The sequence below is a fragment of the Anas platyrhynchos genome, chromosome 5 (assembly GCF_047663525.1).
Source record: "Anas platyrhynchos isolate ZD024472 breed Pekin duck chromosome 5, IASCAAS_PekinDuck_T2T, whole genome shotgun sequence".
Taxonomy (NCBI): Eukaryota; Metazoa; Chordata; class Aves; order Anseriformes; family Anatidae; genus Anas; species Anas platyrhynchos.
This window is the reverse complement of record NC_092591.1, coordinates 43402586-43423018: the sequence shown is the minus strand read 5'-3', so window position 1 is coordinate 43423018 and position 20433 is coordinate 43402586. Positions and strand designations below refer to the sequence as shown.

At 38.2% G+C, this 20433-nt stretch overlaps 1 long non-coding RNA gene across 1 annotated transcript in view; it reads right to left on the bottom strand.

The window, feature by feature from the left end:
• The window catches only part of LOC106017437 (uncharacterized), a 29197-nt gene extending 11567 nt beyond the window's left edge, over positions 1–17630 (bottom strand). The window contains exons 1-2 of the long non-coding RNA XR_001190925.4: positions 17427–17630; positions 2351–2417 (exon numbers count right to left, since the gene is read on the bottom strand). This is a non-coding gene — a long non-coding RNA (uncharacterized lncRNA). The remainder of the gene's footprint in view (positions 1–2350; positions 2418–17426) is intronic.
• Between the last annotated feature and the right edge of the window lie 2803 nt (positions 17631–20433).

The window sequence follows — 20433 nt, the reverse complement described above, 5'->3', positions numbered from 1 at the left end:
CAATGAGCCCCAAAAACCTATAATCATCTTAAAGCTGATAACCATCAACGGCGTATCTCTAACAGAACTAATACAAGCCATAGACACACCCTTACAAAGGGAGATAAAGTCAAGTTTGTCATATTTGCAGTTGTCTCTAGACAAAAATTTATGAAATCCAAGTACAGAATACAAGAAATAGTGCACCAGTAAAAGCCAAATACTTGAAAGGATTGGGCAAATTATATTCTCCAAATTAAATGGCCAGCTAGAGATTTTGAAACAAAGACTAAAATATGCTGTTTATGTATGTCGTTGCAAGAGCAGGGATCATTTTCTTATACTCTGGATGGCAACACTGAAGAAAAAAATGTGAGGTGACTAATAAAAACAGAGTCTAAGGTACATCAGGAAGAATTATGACCAGAAAAAGGAAGAAAAGATATGCAATGGGATTCCTAATACAACTTTCTGAAGATTGGAAGAGATGTGTAAGTCCAAACATCAATATTCCAGTATGCTCGTATTGGGCCAGAGCAGAAAAACATTTAGATTGAAGGATCTGGTGATAAGAAAACATGAGAAAATGCCACCGTCTGATCAGCACTTAATTAATTTCAGTAAATATGAAGCTATTTTAGTATGTCAAAGTATGAATATACTGTAATTATTTTTCTTCTTCAGGGAAGATTAGTTTCTTGAGCAGAAATTATGTTCATCTTTACATATATTATTGCAAAATTAGTAATGCAGACCTACATCAGAAATTAAGTTAGCATGTGTGAAACATTCTTAGAAATATTTAAGAACTATTTAATGTAAAATTTTATTTTCAGTTGTGAATGTAAGCAGATAGGCTGAACTTTTTGGTGCTACGAAACCCAGTTAACTAAACAGGATTTGTAAAGATCAGCTCAAAAACTGCAACTGTATATTTGCACAGTGCATAACAGAGTGGGCCCTAATATCACCTGCAGCCTCTAAACACTACTGTACTATTGCTCTTAATAGTAATAACAACAACATTCATCTTATTGGATATAGCAGTTCCTATTTTTGTATTCACAGTAAACCTTTAAAATTTTCAAGGCACTTTCAGGGGTACTTTTCTTAAAGATAAAAAAAATCCCAAGTGTTTAACTGTAATCACTATTGGGAAAATACATTAGTAAGGTACACTTTAAAGCACTTCTGAAAAGCTACACTCCTAATACCAGGTAAATGATATATGTTTTAGAAACACTTATGAATACCTATTCACTTATTAGTCTGGCATGGCCTCAAAACAGTATTGGCTAAACAATAGTGCTTCTATCATGGTTTTGTATATGGTCAATCAAGTAAACAATATGCACTTTTTTAAAATGCTTGAATGTGTGCTTACACAGCAGTTTATTCAGATCCATTATGGACATCCAAGTAAATAAATGTTCTAAAGTCCATAACTATATATTCAGTAAATATAGAGCTGCTACTTTCTATAGAATAAATAATAAGCACTATAACAATACCACAATCACAGGGGTTTATCCAACAATGTACTTCACCACAAAAAAGATTTCACAACTTCTCACCAGCATTCCCCCCCTCCCATCATTTCTTTCCTTTGTTTTTAAAGAAAGGTGTTAAAGGGGAGAACATTACCTTTCAAGAAGCTGTGAGAATATACAACCATTTTGAGAAATAATAACATAGAAGGGATTTTTTTCTTCTGAGTCCCTGTAAAACTATAGACCTTATTTCCATCTCACTGCCTTACCCTGCTTGACAGCAGACTTCGATAAGTTCTGCAGTTTCTAGCCACAGTTTTACATTTATGGTGTTTGTTACTCCAAGTAATTGTTCAGCAAACATGCAGGAAAGGATTTGGGTTTTCAGCTACAAATATTGAAGGCAAGCAAGCTCTTTAATAATCATACTTCCATGTGGGTGACAGCTTGTACTCCCCAACCATCCTGAAAGCCAAATTTTATTCTTCTTTCATACATATTTTAGTAGTGTGAACAGGAAAAACAGTACCCCAGAGATGAAATGAGTAATTACTACCTATTTCATAATTGCAAATAGGTAAAGGTCTAACATTAGGACCCTATATCTGCTCTGTAAGAAAGTGGGAACCCTTAACGGAACATGAAAAACTGACTGGCCAAGAGAAGATTGTCAGTGACAAAAACTCCCAGGCAATACTTCTCAAACCCTGGAGTGAGGAAAATATATGGATAGAGAGGAAGAATGAAGGGGGAGGGAGCCCAGGCAGAAGTTTCTCCAAGAGGAGCCCAGGACTTAGATTTAAAGCCCCAAGGCTGCACTAGCTTACCCCACATTTAAGACAGATTTTAAATAGTCAAGATAGACAAAGTCAGGCTTTTACCTTCAAGACGAGCCTTCCATCTGGACTGCTAAGATGACAAGTCTCTAGCCTCTGAAGCAGAACAAGTCTGGAAGAACACAAAAATGTCTTAACCTCTAGGAGACAGCCAGAGGCTTCCACATTCCAAGCAGTCTGCAAATTTGTAGCAGTCTGATCTATGCACATGACACCCTTGCAAGTATTGAAATTAAATTAAAAATAATGAAGTATTTGAAATCTATTCATGGATGTTCCTGGCAGGATCTATGTGGGCTTGGGAGTAAGAAAAATTTACTAAATTAATAATTCACTCAGGAACAGTTTGCTCTGTGTATATCCTACTTAAATATTTTCACATGTACATTTAAAAAAAAAAAAAAGATTTACTCTTTTTTAGCCCTCAACCAGCCAATGAAATCACTTTCTAAAAGTCCAACAGAGAGCTAGATGAAGACAGAATTGATGTCCTTGACTTCAGGGCGCCAGTGCCCAAAAGCTTGAATCTGATGACTTCAGTCTGATTTCAGGGATGCTATGGCAGGACTAGTATCCTGCTTGGTCAATTGCATGGTGTTTATTTTTGATGAGCAGCATTAAAAAATATATTTTTTTTATCACACTAGATTTGTAACTATAATCTGTATTTCATAAATATGGGGAAAGGATACTTTCTACAAAGGGATTGTAAAAAGAGAAGGACTATATTCCAGGAAGCTTTTGGTAAGAAATTAAATTAAATTAAATTAATAGATAAAAATCAAATAAATAAAAATATATTTTTTGCATGTTCTAAAGAGATAAAATTAATAACACTGAAATTCCCCCCCCCCCCAAATTCAGTAACTAGATCAAACAATGAAAGACTGAGATCTACTAGACAACCCTGAGGGCAGATTTTTCATCCTAGACTTAATTAAATAAGAACATTGCTATTATTTATTGCAAAATTTTACACTAATCTGTATTACAGATATTAAGCATGAATTGTTTATTTTAATTACTTGTGCATTTTAATTACTAGGCCATAGTCAAGGCATTTAATAATCCTTTAAAATGTTTATATATAATCTATCTTGAAAGTTTATTCAGTTTATTTCATCAGCTTTTTTGGTTTTGTGTAAATTTTACTGTCATGTAGCAGCTAATTAGTGATTCAGGAACCAGATTTTAATGCTACTGGGAATACTTCCATTGATGTGAATTCATACTCAAAATTCATACACATTTTATTTTTTTTTCAACTCCCGAAATGTTTATTAAAACAAAATTTAACCAAAGCCATGGGCAGTACCTCTTGGTTCTTTCAACTGATTTCCAGTACCTAGGACTTCTTAAAGAAACTCTTTAAGAGTTGAAGAAACTTCAGAAGTAAAATAGTCAAGAAACATAATGTTTCTTTAAGGCATATCATCTACTACTGAAGATACCAAACTACTATCAGCAGTAAACTATTACAGCTTTAATAGCTGACTACAAAGCCACATTAGAGGAACAAACACAGAGACCTGAAAGTTCAAGAGATCAGTAGATAAGCAGGATGTTATGTGATAGTTGAAATGAGATCCCCTGAGAAATGAATCTTGTGCCATAATAAACAACTAATCCTGTGTGACTTGAGACCAACTTTACCATAGGATTAGACTCCAGATACACAATCTTCAAAATGCTGACAAACAGCAAATAAAGGTATCCTTTTTTTTACAGATGTCTCATAAAACAACTCTCCCTCCACAGACTTCCTCCCACTGTTAAAAGTGGGCAAAATAAATACAATAAGGAGTAATGTCACCGCATAGAGCACTGCTGACTCTGGATATCTGTCTTTCTTCCCTCAGCTTTCAGTGAACAGACAAAAATACACTTATTTCAAAAAATAAAAATAAAAAATTAATTAGTGTCCACCAGTTTACACAGGCACAATCACAAACACTTTAAGCAGGATTCTGGTTTTATCTGTTAAATCAATCTCATACAAGGGGTTGAATGACAAAAATAGAGCCTGAATTTATATTTTTCAGATGTCATTTACCACATGCTTGCTTTTTGTATGTTTGTTTCGTATTTCACAGAATCACAGAATCTCTAGGTTGGAAGAGACCTCAAGATCATCGAGTCCAACCTCTGACCTAACACTAACAGTCCCCACTAAACCATATCCCTAAGTTCTACATCTAAACGTCTTTTGAAGACTTCCAGGGATGGTGACTCAACCACCTCCCTGGGCAGCCTGTTCCAATGTCTAACAACCCTTTCAGTAAAGAAATTCTTCCTAACATCTAACCTAAAACTCCCCTGACGCAACTTTAGCCCATTCCCCCTCGTCCTGTCACCAGGCACATGGGAGAACAGGCCAACCCCCATCTCGCTAGAGCCTCCTTTAATATACTTATACAGAGTGATAAGGTCACCCCTGAGCCTCCTTTTCTCTAGGCTGAACAAGCCCAGCTCCTTCAGCCGCTCCTCATAGGACTTGCTCTCCAGGCCCCTCACCAGCTTCGTCGCCCTTCTCTGGACCCGCTCAAGCACCTCGATGTCCTTCTTGTAGCGAGGGGCCCAGAACTGAACACAGTACTCGAGGTGCGGCCTCACCAGAGCCGAGTACAGGGGGACGATCACCTCCCTAGCCCTGCTGGTCACAGTGTTTCTGATACAAGCCAGGATGCCGTTGGCCTTCTTGGCCACCTGAGCACACTGCTGGCTCATATTCAGCCGAATATTTCCAATATTCCACTTCCTGCCAAGTGTCAAAACTGCCCTGGTCAGATTTTCAGGAGTCCAAAAAGCAGAGCAAGTAATCTCTGGGCATGCATCAATTAATTCTGTTTTAAAGACACAGTAGAACTGATGCACCTCTGATGTAGATTCACTGCACATATGGCTGGCCCATTTTTGTGCCCTAAGACCAGGATATCCTGGACTCACCATGTGTACAAACACATTCTGTCTGACTTCCCAGAAAAAAAGAAACAATGTTTCAGAAAGGTCAAACGATGGCTAGTCTATCAGTCTAACTGAGACCAAAATTTGTAGTAAACAAACATATAGAAACAGGTGCAAAACTGAAAACTAGAAAAGGGGCTTTAAGAATAATTCAGATTGTAAGAGATAATTTTGTGCATACGTAGGTGTTTCTTCTTTTTTCCAATCCCTTTCCCAAAATCTCATCATTCCAACATGTTATTGTTTCTTTTCTTTCCATTGCTTCACTTAAATATTTAGACAGATATTCTTCCTTACTCCCCTTCTCTGCCTTCCCCAGGTGAGGAAGTACTACTGCAAACAAAGACAAAAAGGGAAAGCTATTAACACCAACTTGCTTTGCCCTGGTCTTGGCCTTTACATAACTTAGTGCAACATATGGCTTCAGATAAGAGTGATGCATTTGAGCAGGGTCTTACTGAGAAGTCCACACTAAAACACCATCTCTGGATATACTAGTGAGTGACCTTGACACACCTGAGTGCATTGCTGGATTTGTGCTTTGGTCTCTAAAGCACAAGAGCTTTTCATCTTTCAGACTCTTTAAGCCATGCTTGTCAAGACTATATCAGCAGCAGCCTTTGGCAAGGCAGACACACAAAAGGGAAGCTCACTTAATTTAGAACTTGCTTGTTGAAATTGGGAAAAAGTTGTCAAAGATTCACTTGGAAGGGAAGAACAGATCAAATTTGCCCTCACTCACTAAAGCCCACCTTTATCTCACAAAGTGCGACGTGGAAATCTGTTAGACATGCAAGAGGTAATTCATCATACATTGAATGAGAGTCACGACTCACTGAAGCAGGCAAACTGACACCCAGATTCACCTGCCTTCCTCCTCTTTCTCTGATGTTTCACAGCTAGCCCTCCACTGAGATAGCTGTTGAACACACAGTCAGCAAAAGGGCACATATGCTGCTCGCTCAGCAACTCCACATCACAGCCTGGCATCTTAACACATGCCCAGTCTCAAAAGGTGTCAAAGTGAAAGTACTGGATAGTAAACTGGAGCAGCAGGGCACAGCCACATGTCCTCTGTTACAAAGGTGGGACAGAGGGATGAGATAACAAGTAAAAAACTACGACAATTCAGCAAACATCATCTGCCAAGACCTACTTCAAAATGTTTTTTCAAAGTGCTTCAGAAACTCTTTAAACTTCTAGAAGGCCATATTTTTAATTGATGGAAATATATGACTCCTATGCACCACCATACAGCATTGCCAGGGTGCATATACTGAATATACAGTATATACAGTCTGAATCACTTCGGACTTCACTACTTTTCAATACTTCTCACTCAGTCTCAGTGCTTGGTCTTATCTGTCCATAAAACCTTGCTAAAGTGGCTAGATTTTAGCTAAATTCCAAGATTAGCTGCCCTTTTCTACCATCCATAGTCTCTTCACAATTCAAACCACAGGAGGCCCTTACATATAGTATGAACCATACCTGTATCACCTTTCATCTAGGAATTTACACATGGGCAGATGTTTTCTTTATTCTCCCTGTCAAACCATGTTCTCACAATCTTTTAATGAGAAGGACAAAACTTTAGTGGTTACCTAAACAACTGGGAAAAACAGTGCTAGATCTAAAGGTACTTTATTAGTAGAACAGCTACACACAAAATCAAATACAATGTATTTCCATCCATTCCTTCTTTCCTGACAGAAATTTACTTTAGAACAAAGAAATGAAATCAAATTTATCCTTTCCATAATGCTGAACTGAACATGGGCAAAAATTAGCTTCTCAAAGGATGAAACGTTCCTAATTCGCATGCTGATCAGTCTGACAGTGCTACATTGGCTCTGTGTGTGTATGTTTGTATACACATATATAAACACACATACTCCTGCCACTTCTATTAATTCAACCTGTAACCATATATATTTAGCTGAGGCTCAGATTTCATGTTTATAACTTGACAAATTAGTTTATTGCTGCTGTGGAGATAGAATCAAACTGCTGTGTTTACACTGTGTTGCCTCTTCAACTACGACTATATAAAAACAGCATTTACTAAAGGAAATGGAAATTCACTTTGGTCATGAATGCTCTGCTCAAGTAAAAGTTCTGGAATTTAAGAAGCACTTAGTTGCTGCATTAGGCCATTTAGGATGTTTCAGCGTCTCAATTGACTGTAATACCAATCTGCTCAAGTGCCCTGTTAATGACCTTCCATCTCAAAGCAAGCTCAGGAATTCAGTGTTTATACTTTTTTTTTTTTTTTTTTTTTTTAAACTATGCCAAGAACAGACTGAAGGACAGATCCTGCTTTCTCTATTGTGGCAGAAGGGTGTAAACTGTTAATATCTCAAGCAAAAGAAACTAACCTTAATGCCTCTTAAAGAAAAACCATTGTCAAAAGTGAGGAAAAGAGAACCCCTTAAAATTACAGCGTTGGACATTAAGAAAGATAGAATTTTAAATATTCTCTCCAAACTGAAAATACACTAACTTCCATGTGCAACATGAAGACTTCCTAGTTTTGTGTTATTGTTCTAAATAAATACCTAAGATGAGTAAGACTAAGACTAACACCTAATATGAATCTAGACAGAGAAACACCACTTTTTTCCCAAAATACCCTGGAGAGTTTTAAGATAAGTAGGAAGTAATGTAATCTAAACTTAGAGGACTGGCTTCTCTGCAGTCAAAAATTTGAGTCATTTTCAGAAACGGAATATGTGATCCAAACAATCTGCTTTGTTAACAAACATGAATATTCAATCATGGACCCTGCCAGGTCTATACTTTATCAGCTGGACAAAGAACATAAACTTATTTGAGATCTGTAATTACCTGCATTATTTACATTTTACTGTCATAGGTTCTGGCAAAAAAAAAAAAAAAAATCAGTTCGTATTCTGGAAAATACTAAAGCCAAGCTCCATTGTTTTACCTTTCTTCATAAGTCTCAAAAGGAAACTACTTATAAATTTTACATGCTGTTTCCTCATCCAGCCCCTAACCCTCATTTTTAGTACATTAGTACACCATAGGAATATTCTTCTTTGGATTCTCATACTATATTTATCTCCATTATTGTGGAAATATATTTCTGAAGTGTAGTAAATTGTTAGATTAGGTACCGCTGACCACAATTTAATAGGAGACCTCAAGGCATGGGAGGAAAACAAACCACCTGCACTTAGACCTCTACCTACTGGTTTTTCAATGGAAAATTAATTTTTGTCAACACGTATCACCTAATTAAATTCAGTAAAGCTAGCTTTGCTTTAGTATTATGCTGCATCTCCAAATATAGGGTTCCATTTGGGGCGCAATACATGTACACAACAAACAAACTGGACTTACAACCCAATTAGACTAAAAGCATTCAGCAAGCCCCCTTGAAAGCAGAAATATTCACAGAAAGAATTTTAAGTAAATGAAGTGTGGGGACTTTTCTAAGAGTACTGTGCAAAGGAAGCCATTTTCTGCCCAGAGCAAAAGCTAAACCAGCTTCACAAAAACCTAGAAACTACGCTCTGTACTCTTGAGCACCATCTACTGACATTAACTGTTTTCATATTCATAGAAATGGCACTCAAGGGTATACGCAACTGAATCTTCTAAATAGCTCCAAGGCAACAGACAGAACTGACAGATTCACTTGTACACTTTCTTGGCACAGAGAGCTTACACCTGAAACATAATCAAGCCTACTACATTTCAACAACAACAGTCTTATGCAAACCATTACACTGCTAGGTTCATCAGACAAAAAGCTTCTCCAGTACAAACGATGATGGCATTTGACAATATGATGGCAATAATTTAGGCCCCTAGATTTTAGTGTATTGAGAAAGAGCAGTTTGCAGGTGGACATACAGTAGCACATTTGCAATTTTTTTAATACAGACTCAACTGATTGTTCATTTTAAATTTAGAACCTTTCCTTAAAATACAATTGAGGCTACAGAAGTAATATAAACAGATTTTCCTAGCAAGTACAAAAAATAGTAATAATGGCACAAAGTGGAATTTAAAGTCAAACACTAGAGTTAAGATATACTCAGGGTTGCATTCTTATAAAGTGTTTTATAATAGCAGAAACTTCATTTAACACATATTTTTACTACTTTCAATGGAATAGCATTTCTCAGACCTCTGGACCTCAAGCTTTCTTTAACATTTTCTAGTATCTCAAAGAATACTAGCTGTGTAAACTTTTCTATTCAAGAGGTGGAGAAGCATTTAGTTTAAGCATTAGAAAATTCTCATACACTGTTGTCTTCAGATTTGTTCTGTCAAGTCTCTTTTTTTTAGCAGTAAATATGGAGAGACTGAGCTCAAAGTTGGCTCACAAGACTAGAGGTTCCATTGCAAACCAGACTATGGGGGAAAAAGGGATGGTAAAACTCAGAGGAGCAGCTTCATGCCTGGAGGAGCAGCTTTGTGCCTGGCACTGTTCCACATTTGGAGTTGAGATAGATACGGCCACAGACAACACACAGACCTAGGATCATTGTTGCTGAGAAAATCTAAACATCTTTTCATTACAAATCAGAAAAACATTTTGGAATTCCCTGCAGAAAGTTCGTTCTTAAAACCTTCCATTTAAGAGAAATGAAAGTGTTTATGCTTAGTTTTTCTGTAAAAGAGGAGAAGCTTGCTCTCTCAGTCTTCAGGGAGAGCCCTAAAATCCTCTGCCTTATTTTAAGATGTCAACATTATCATTTCCAGACTCATCTGAAAAGCTGGGATTTCTGATCTATAATACATCTTAATGCTTCCAGAGTCTGAAGCATCATACAGCCATGCAACCCTGCAGTTTGCAGACTGAGCTCTGCAGCAAGAGAGCACAAAGGCTTCAAACATGAGGTAGTCAACTGATGTTGTTTTCCCAAGCCTTAAAAGTCATGATTTGGACATCTTCTGGTACTTTTATTAGCTGCTCTAATGGTGGTGGGTTTGTTTTTAATTCATTTTGGTCATTGAAAGAGGTACACACTTCATCTTCCCTATGCTGCCTCCATTGCTCGATCCGATCCAGAAATCAAGAGGTTATACAGCTGTGGAGAATGGGACAGAAGGGTCTGGCAGAGGCATGAGATTGCCTATTGGCTCAAGAAACCACTGCAGTAGGCTGCCTTCATTTGTAAGCCAAAATATCGAGCTGTGGTTTGGGAGTTTTAGGGATGCATATGGCATGGGATGGAACAGTGTTCAAGTACTTCAGGCCTTTAGAAAAGGGTTAAAGCTCTTTTAAGGATATTCATTGTGATCTCTTACAAGACAGTCAATTAGTGTGACTTATACAACTGCATTAAGTATGGGCTGTATAAACATTTCTCCATGTATCTTAACATTCACTTTCCATTCCATCATTCAATTATTTAACTCATTTCATTATTATATTCATTTATAATATGTGTATTTTTATAACATTTACAAAACTATCATCTACTGATATGAGAATCTTTCCATAGACAAACTCATCATGCAAGTAAGTACATTTCTGATCTGCTTCTCCTTGTAGACTATTTAGAGCATAACTAATCTTCAATCCTATTAAAATCTTCCAGTAAGCTCATATTTACTGAACAGAGAAAATTACTAATACTTGCTGGAAGTTAAGCAAGTGGTTGATTGTTTGACTGAATTGACACCTCCATACAGCTTTTTATGCTCAGTTTAAGTGACCACTTCAATGTCAAACAGTTTTAGCACTGCCATTCAAGTATGAAGGCTGGCATTCTTCACTGCTTTCTATGTACAAAACAATTAAGTTTACACATGTAAGTGGCTACTTGAAGTAAATTCATTCATAGACAAGAGTAATTTCTCCTTCATACAAGCAAATAAAAACTGACTTGAGAACGCAAATATAAGTTAACACCTCACTATTTTGCAGAATTATAGTAAAAAATTTAATTACAAGTGAACTTCAACATGATTTTTGCAAGCAATTGACAAGTTGCTGCGATTTCTAGGACAAGAGAAAACATCCTAAGAGAGTGGAAGCATTTACAAGTACTACTGCATATAAAACATTTATGAAACCTAAACAAATTGCAATCATGTCCTATCTTAAAATGAAATATACATAAGTAATATGTACACCTAATTTTAGTACAACAAATGCATCCAGCACAATAATTATAACAAATAAAGTATCCACCTGATGAAAAATTACCCTATAGGGTACTCTTAATTAGCCAAATATTTTTCCCAGTAATGACACATCGGAACAAAAATTGAACTATAAAAATGAAATATACATACGAGCATAATGAACACATAGGAATCTGGCTTTTTATATAACGAAAATGGGAAATAAACTGGTGGTTTTTTTCCCCAATAATTAATTTTCTGATAAAAATTCACTGAGGTAGGTGTTTTCCATGACTGTCCATATCAATCATTCAGGTACAGATAGTGAAAATTATTTGGCTGCCACAGTCACTTCACCCCCAAAACATCAAAATGCCTTTTGAAAAGCTTGATTCTCTTAGACAACTTTTAAAAACTTTATTTGTAGATTACACCAAGCTGAGTGGTGCAGTTGATACAACAAAAGTAAGGGATACCATCCTAAGGGACCTGGACAAGCTTGGTAAGTGGGCCCACATGAACCTAATGAGGTTCAACAAGGCCAAATGCAAGGTGCTGCACCTGAATCAGGGCAGTGCCCGACATGAGCACAGACTGGGAGAAGAACTCATTGAGAACAGCCCTGTGGAGAAGGACTTGGGGGCTCTGGTGGACAAAAAGCTTGACGTGAGCTTGCAGCGCGTGCTTGCAGCCCAGGCAGTCAACTGCATCCTGGCCTGCATCAACAGATGGGTGTCCAGCAGGGCAATGGAGTCCCCCTCTGCGCTGCCCTTGTGAGGCCCCACCTGGAGTGCTGCATCTAAGTGCTGGGTCCTGCACCTGGGGCACAATAACCCCAAGCGGAGCTACAGGCTGGGAGATGAGTGGTTGGAGAGCTGCCAGGCAGAGAAGGACCTGGGAGTGATGGTGGACAGTCGGCTGAATATGAGCCAGCAGTGTGCTCAGGTGGCCAAGAAGGCCAACAGCATCCTGGCTTGCATAAGAAACAGTGTGGCCAGCAGGGCTAGGGAGGTGATTGTCCCCCTGTACTCGGCTCTGGTGAGGCCGCACCTCGAGTACTGTGTTCAGTTTTGGGCCCCTCGCTACAAGAAGGACATGGAGGTGCTTGAACGAGTCCAGAGAAGGGTGACGAAGCTGGTGAGGGGTCTGGAGAACAAGTCCTACAAGGAGCGGATGAGGGAGCTGGGCTTGTTCAGCCTGGAGAAAAGGAGGCTCGGGGCGACCTTATTGCTCTCTACAGGTACCTTAAAGGAGGCTGTAGAGAGGTGGAGGTTGGTCTGTTCTCCCACGTGCCTGCTGACAGGACGAGGGGGAATGGGCTTAAGTTGCACCAGAGGAGTTTTAGGCTGGATCTTAGGAAGAACTTCTTTACCAAAAGGGTTGTTAGACATTGGAACAGGCTGCCCAGGGAAGTGGTGGAGTCACCATCCCTGGAAGTCTTTAAAAGACGTTTAGATGTAGAGCTTAGGGATATGGTTTAGTGGGGACTGTTAGCGTTAGGTCAGAGGTTGGACTCGATGATCTTGAGGTCTCTTCCAACCTAGAAATTCTGTGATCTGGGTCTGGGGCTCCCTGCAAAAGAAGGATGTCGATCTGTTAGAGCGGGTCCAGAGGAGGGCCATGAATCTGATCAGAGGGCTGGAGCACATCTCCTGTGAAGAAAGGCTGAGAGAACTGGGGCTGTTTAGCTTGAAGAAGACAAGGTTCCACAGAGACCTTATGGTAGCCTTTCAGTACTTAAAGGAGAAGAGCAACTTTTTACATGTGCAGATAGTGATAGGACAAGAGAGAATTGTTTTAAACTAAAAGAGGTTAGATTTAGTTTACATGTTAGGGCAAAATTCTTCACTCAGAAGGTGGTGAGCCACTGGAACAGGTTGCCCAGAAAGGTTGGGGATGCCCCATCCCTGGAAGTGTTCTAGGCCAGGCTGGATGGGGCTTTGGTCAGCCTGGTCTGGTGTGCGGTGTCCCTGACCTATGGCAGGTGGGTTGGAATTAGATGATCCTTAAGGGTCCTTTCAAACCCAAACCATTCTATGACTTTTAAGAAAAATTACAGGCAAGGTATTCTGAATATGATAGAACAAAGTGTATAAGTTTATTCCATTTCAAACTAGAAGTCTTGTTGAAATATTCAAATTGTCAGACTGAGGAAAGCATTCATTCATAGGTAGGTTTGCATTTAAAAGAAATGCATACAAATAACACCATTTTTAGTATGACCACCTACTCAAAAAGACAATCCATAGATACTCCATAGCAACTTGTAATTAAATTAACAGAAGGCTCTCTGCCATTCAATTTTAGTGTAAGCTTTGGTCCCAGAAAGAGCCAACAACTCTTCACAGGGAAACAGCTGAACTTACTGGACATCAGCCTTTCTAGGGCACCCACCAAAATTGGTAGCTCAGCTTATAGACTGTTTACTGATGTATAGCACTATGATTTTGTTGAAATATCGAGTGTCAATTACACCATGGGACTGTTTTATGGTAGTGAGACAAAGCTCCATGTGGTTTATTAATAGCTTCATCCAGAATAACAGTGAGAAATCGTATTGCAATGGTCTGATTCACTACTTTAGGGCCTAGAAATTAGGGCCTAGACTGAAAACCAAGAGACATGGAAAATGACTTTTTCCCCTACTGTCATAAGCTGTTAAGAAAGAAGTTGAAATGGCTATTCTAGATTCTAGGCCCAGCTTCAACATGTGCTTTCAAAAAAGAGTACGGCTTCACCACAAAAGACAGAAGAGCTTCCTCATATTCACACTCCTCCCTCCAAACCTTCTCCCCTTCCCAGCCAAGTTCTCTCTTTAGAAATGGAAAACACACAGTTAAACAGACCACTGTTCAGAGTGGTAAGTCTGAAAGACAACAGGCCTCAGGGGACAGACTACCTAAGTTATCAGACCAGAGAGGTGTCCTGAATACCTGTCAATCTTTTCTTTGGGAAGTTGTGTAGACAGACATTTGCTGGCCCTGAAATGAGAATCCAAGTCTCTATCACTTTCAAGAACTACAGCTAGTATCCTCTTAGAGGAATTTTATCAGACATTCTTCATTTCGGAAGTGATAGCATTACTGGGCTACCAAGCAGAAGAGGAAGTATCTCTTCCTGCAACAGAATCAAGTCCTTCATTCTGGTTATGCTGCAAGCGCTCAGAAACAAAACATTCTGGAAGTCTTAATAAATAGTCAACTCTTTTCCAAAACACTTTGTGTGTGTGTGTGTGTGTGTAAGAAAATTCTAATCATATACCATATACTTATATAATCATTGAATTTGAATTTTTGAATGTTAACCTGAAAAACAATGATTCACATAATTTGAATATGAAGTCCAAAAACCATATATTCATCTTCCAAGATGCATTTATTTTTCATCCAATACTTTCATTTGAAACCTTATGGTTCTCTTTTTTTGCTTCCCTCTCCACAGCAGCCTTACTGTTTTCTAACTTCCAGCATGTGAATTATTTCACCTAGGATTTCCCTAGTGATTCAGAGATAATGTATGCAAACACTTTACTACCATGAAAATAGCAATGACATTTTTTCTCTCTTTTTTTTTTTTTTGAAAGAAATCAGCTTTATTTTGTGGCAAATATATTTAAAAGGTAAACCAAACTGTGCTTAAATAAGTGACCAAACATAACATCTATCCATGAAATACTAATATATTTTAGGTCTGAATGAAAGAAAGTGCTGATAGTCATCAGATGGAAGTCCTAGGTGCATATTTTAAGTCATTTGATATGTTTTAATAGCCAAATCTTTGCTGAACCACGGGCAATCACCATGCTCTCCAGTAACTTATTTCACAGCCTGCATTGTCACAGTAGTTTTGGAAAGACTTGAAATTTCTGTACCTTGTGTTTCTGTAATCCTTCTATTTCTAATGTTAGCTATATTGCTAAGGGTTCACTGTCACAAATTAGACATGGAGAGCCACTCAGTCCCATAGTAACTTATCAAGTGAAAAATTTGCATATTGTAATCTATAGCCTTACATGACATTTTCTGAAATGTCATCCACCATTAGAATCACTCATAAGAGTGTTTTATAAGCAAGTGGCAGAGGCTTCTCTGATGCTCTGATAAAAAGACACTCAAGATCACATTTATTCCATGTGTTATATACATCCGATTCTGTAAGTTTGCCCATTATTGCATGGTCAGGATGAGTAACTGAATGTACTCAGTCCATCAAAGACACAACAGTTTACGGACAACAAGGTCACTTACTGACAGAAGCTTCCAGGGATATGCTGCAGTAGAAGATCAAAGGAGAAAAGTCCTCACAGAAAATAAGTAAGGTCCTCTTAGAAGCGGAATATGTGTCTGAGAAAGACTAGTCCATAAAGTTTTATGAATTTATCCCTGGTTTTGTGAGACAAGGTGTGAGCCTGTCACAACAAACTGTTTTTTTCTGGTTAAAAACAAAACAACAACAAAAAATAACCCCCAACCAGAACTTGAGTAAACATAAGCTCAACACTATTCATGTCCCCCTTGAATCTCTGAATGCAATAAATTCAAAATGCCTGCGGCTTTTCTTCTTTTATAGTCAAATAATTCAAACATAGATGTCTTGACTGAAGAGCACTCTGGAATTAGCTCTAAATCCGAAAGATATTCCCAGCTATTGTGCTGTATTTCCACAATCACTTCAACATAGGTAAAACATATGATAATTTCACTGATAACCCTTGTTTGCAAGTTTCATTATTGCTGAAATGCACTGAGGTTTGGGACTCCTGTCATTGGGTTTCTAGTGGGCTCATATGCAGGTGTAACACATTTTTACTATGCTGTTTTCCCAATCATACTTCCATAACACCTGTTAATTCTTAAGTGAGCTATTGCTACCATGCAACTGCTGGCTAGCAGTGAAGCCAGTCTTATCCACTACAGCAGATGTCACTACTACTGTGTGACCTCTTTCTTCTAGTATTCAGTCACCCAGATGAGTTTTTCTCACCTGAAACTCCTCAGTTTGGCTGGAGAACCATCTAAGTCTTAATCAGTTGTCAGCACCTACCCACTAACAGCCTCTTTAAGCCTGCAGGGCCTGTGCGCTTTGCTTTCATGTTTCTCCAGGGTTCAACTGCTCCCAATAATTAGCCAACAGAACCACCGAGTGCAGCCTAACAAAGCAGTTAAGACAATTCAAAGGCTAACTGACATGGTATGAGGAAGTCCAGCCATGCATTCCCACTGCTTCCCTACCACCATCTGACCCCATAGCAAGCAGGTTAGAAAGCCACCCCAACAAACAAAAGAATGCAATAATCTCCCCTAAACTAGTTGGTGGTAGGATTAAATACGCATTAGCACCAGAAGAAGCACAATGCAAAGCTTGGGAGGAAGGAAGTAGGAACATCCCTTTCAGCAGGGGTTAGCCTTTTGATTGCCTTATCTGCATTGTCACACCAGCGTCCAAAGGGACGTTTGTCCTGTGCTTCAGGAGCAACTGAGCAGACTTAACAGCTTTCTGATGCTGAAAGGAGCAGTCCCATTCTCCTCTTCCTTGCATTCCAGCTCTGGCACGTACCTGACCCCTTAGTAAACTGACCCACTAATCCAGTGGAAAGCTATTTGCTTTTTTGGTTGGTTTAGTTTGCCAATGGTTTAATTAACTGAATTGGCTCAGAGAGGTCTGAGAAGCACCAACAAGGCAGAAGCAGGGGAAGCGCACAGCCAGGAGAAGGGGAGGAAACAGGGCTGCCCATGCAGCAGCAGCCAGCAGGCAGCTCAGCCAGGCACCTCACCTCCCAGCACCCTGGCCAACATACTGCCAGCTGCCAGCTCTGTCTTCCAGTCCTGCCTGCCCATGTCTTCCTTCTGGTGCTAACAGTGTCCTGCAGCAGAGCTTAGTACCTGCAAGTCACAGCAGGCTCATATTTATTGTCCAATATACCTTAACTGAGACGGGGTCAGTTAAGATTCACCATTTCTCTTTTCAAGGTTTTCCCCGTTCCATGAAAGCTTCGGATTAAAAACCGCTCCCCACTGTAAAGTCAGCTTAGCACCCAGGCTGTCAAGCCTACCTTAATATCAGTAGTCTCTGCAGCTCCATAACCAAATCCTCCTCCTCAGGGCCTGCTTCCTTTCCAGAGCCTCCAGCTCACTGCAGCAGGAGGCCCAAAGACCTTCCCTTACTGCGGGCTTCCACAGGACTCCGCTCCTGCCCTCCTGCTGCACCTGGCAGCAGGTGCTGTCCTGCCAAGGCACAGCCCTTCCACATAACACTCAGAAACTGGAAACACACATTGCCCCATGTTACTGGGTCGCGTGAGCTTCCCAGGCAGAAAACAGCTGAGTTCAGTTCACAGCTGCACTGAGCAGAAATGTAGCATGCCCACTGGCAGTGGCCTTTGTCACATGTGAAAAGCTGAGGGTGCTTTTCTGTGCTTCTAGGATCAAATGGAGACTGTTAATTTTTTTTGAACAGAATATCTGTTTAATCTTATATATGCATATATGTGTACATTTGGGTTTAACCCAGTTTTATTTACTATTACATGTTTTGCCAAACACATTCATAAACCATTATCTTGAAGAAATACTGTTGGGATACAACACAAGTGAGAACTGATTTTGTAACGTAAACCTTAGCCTGCTCAGGATCACAGTGCTGAAGTATTAAATCTTTTTATTGTGATATGAAGAAACAATCATGATATCCCTGCAAGTTCCCTTTTCCAGTAGTTACAGAAGATGAACTGCATGTTAAATACTATTTCTAGATTACATTTCTATCCTTCAAACAGCTTTAAAAAACTGTCATTATAAGAACATTAAAGAAAACAGAAAAAATAATAAATATGTAGATAAGTAAATGTCAAGGCCATTAAAGAGCTTTTCTTAAATATGCTTAATATAATGCTCTGAAATTAAAGAAAATTAATATTGTGAAAAACATTTTGAAAATTAAAATCTTTTAGTTCTACAGGAATGTATTCTGTAGGAATGTATTACGAAGTTAGGCAGCAATCATATGCATAATTAAAGAAGTGATTATATGTATATTTATACCATCAATGCATAATCCTCAATTTGTTTAACATAAAACAGAACATCAAGGAAACGAGAATTTAAATTCCACTTGTTTAATATGGAAGATTAAGTACATAAAAATTGCTTGTAATTTAAAAGTGTATAACTTGAACAAAATTTCAAGGTGGAAAATATTTGGGAGGAGGTAATGAGTGGAAAAAAATGAAAATATTAATATTGTGCTTTATGAAAAGAAACGTCATTTGTAAAAATTAAGGATTTGTATGTTTCCATTTCAAAGACTTTAAAAGAAGGCAATGGCAATTACATAGACATCTCTTCATTTCAGACAAACCAGATAGAGTTCTGTAGTTTTCACACAGAATTTTTGTGTGGGTCAGGCAGCATATTCACAGTCATCTCCCTTACAGATTGCTGTCTCTAACAACAATCATCTCAGAAATATTTGTTTATATTCAGATTAATAACAAGATGTATTCTGCGTTTGTGATGAGAAACTTGGGATTTTTATACTATACCTTCAGCTTGACTGGTACATTTTGAATACAATTAAAAGTCTCCACCTCCTTTCTTGGAAGCCCTGGAAGATGGTTTAAGTGCCTTCCTACCCCAAACAAGCTTGTTTGGGAAAACACAGGGTAGAAGAGAGTGCAAATGCTGCCTATTTACAGACAGGGGCCTCTGTGAGCTGCTGCTGAGGAACAACCACACCTTCTTAGCAAATCAGAGGAACCTTGGTCAAAGCTCTGTAATTTTAAGAACAGGTGATTTCTGCATCCCACTAAGCACTAAATTTTATGGACCAAACATAGTGACTCTTCTTCCAGTCTCAGCCAAGAGCTGTGACAAAGATTATTCCGTCAAAATTTTCTTCTCACAGGGAGTAGAGCATAGTCGTCTATTTTGATAACAGTATTTACGGTGTTTTCTTTTAGTCTCTTTAGAAATGGTACCCAGCTGTCTTGAAGGCAGCCTTTTTTATATTTGATTGGCAGCACTCTCAAGACCAAATATTGAGCTGTTCTAAGATGGAATTAAACAGCTATCATTGTAAATATAATGTTCTCTCTTACGGTTCTTACAGTTCTGTGGTTAATTGGATACCAGAAATAGATATTAGCCCATATTGTCAGTGTTGTATGGACTTGATAGGATAAGGACTCATCTGTCATCAAAATTAAAGGTATTATGGAACTTTCTGCACCCTTAATTCTGTTGTTCAAGGGATTCCAGCTTTCCACTGACCCCTTAGCAATAGCAACCCTCCTGTGCACAGATACTTGCAATAAAACATTAACAATCATCTACTCCTGACTAGGGAGGAAATAAAATCTGTACAGAAAATGTGTACTTCCACATGAAATAAAACAACGAAAACAATACTAAGAATTTAGCTTTTCATTTTCTTAGTTTTCAGAGTTTGTGTTAAAAAAGACACAGATATAGAGAGATGTTGAAATTATATCAAGGATTAAGATGAGATGAATATAAAATTTTATTTTATGCAACATGTGTTTTTATGAAAATAATGTACATTAACATTTAATATTATATCTATATTCATTATTATCATATTATTTTAGTGTTGTAACATTTTCTCTTTAAATAATTATTCAAACTTTTACTATTTGTGCCACAATTGCAGAAAAATACATTTTAAAATACTTGCTAAAACTATTTAAATACCATAATATCTGTTATTTCTTCATGTTTTAGAATAGCTACCACTATATTTGTCCTTTGTATTATAGGAAGAGAGTATATCTATTAATTGCTTACTTAGCAATGTATGTTTCCTTTGATTTAAAAGTGTTACTCAAATTAGTCCCTCTGGTTATCATTAGAAATGTGAGAGCCTGAAAAATCAAAGCTGTAGTGCAAGTCAGTGTCATTGACAGCTGCAAAAATGGTAAGTCAATAGAATTAATAGTATTTTTGTTCAAAGAAATGTTATTTTTATATAAACATATAAGCAGTGCTAACCAAGCTTGTAAGTAGAAAAAATAGGAAATGACATTTCATAATTTATGATTTATG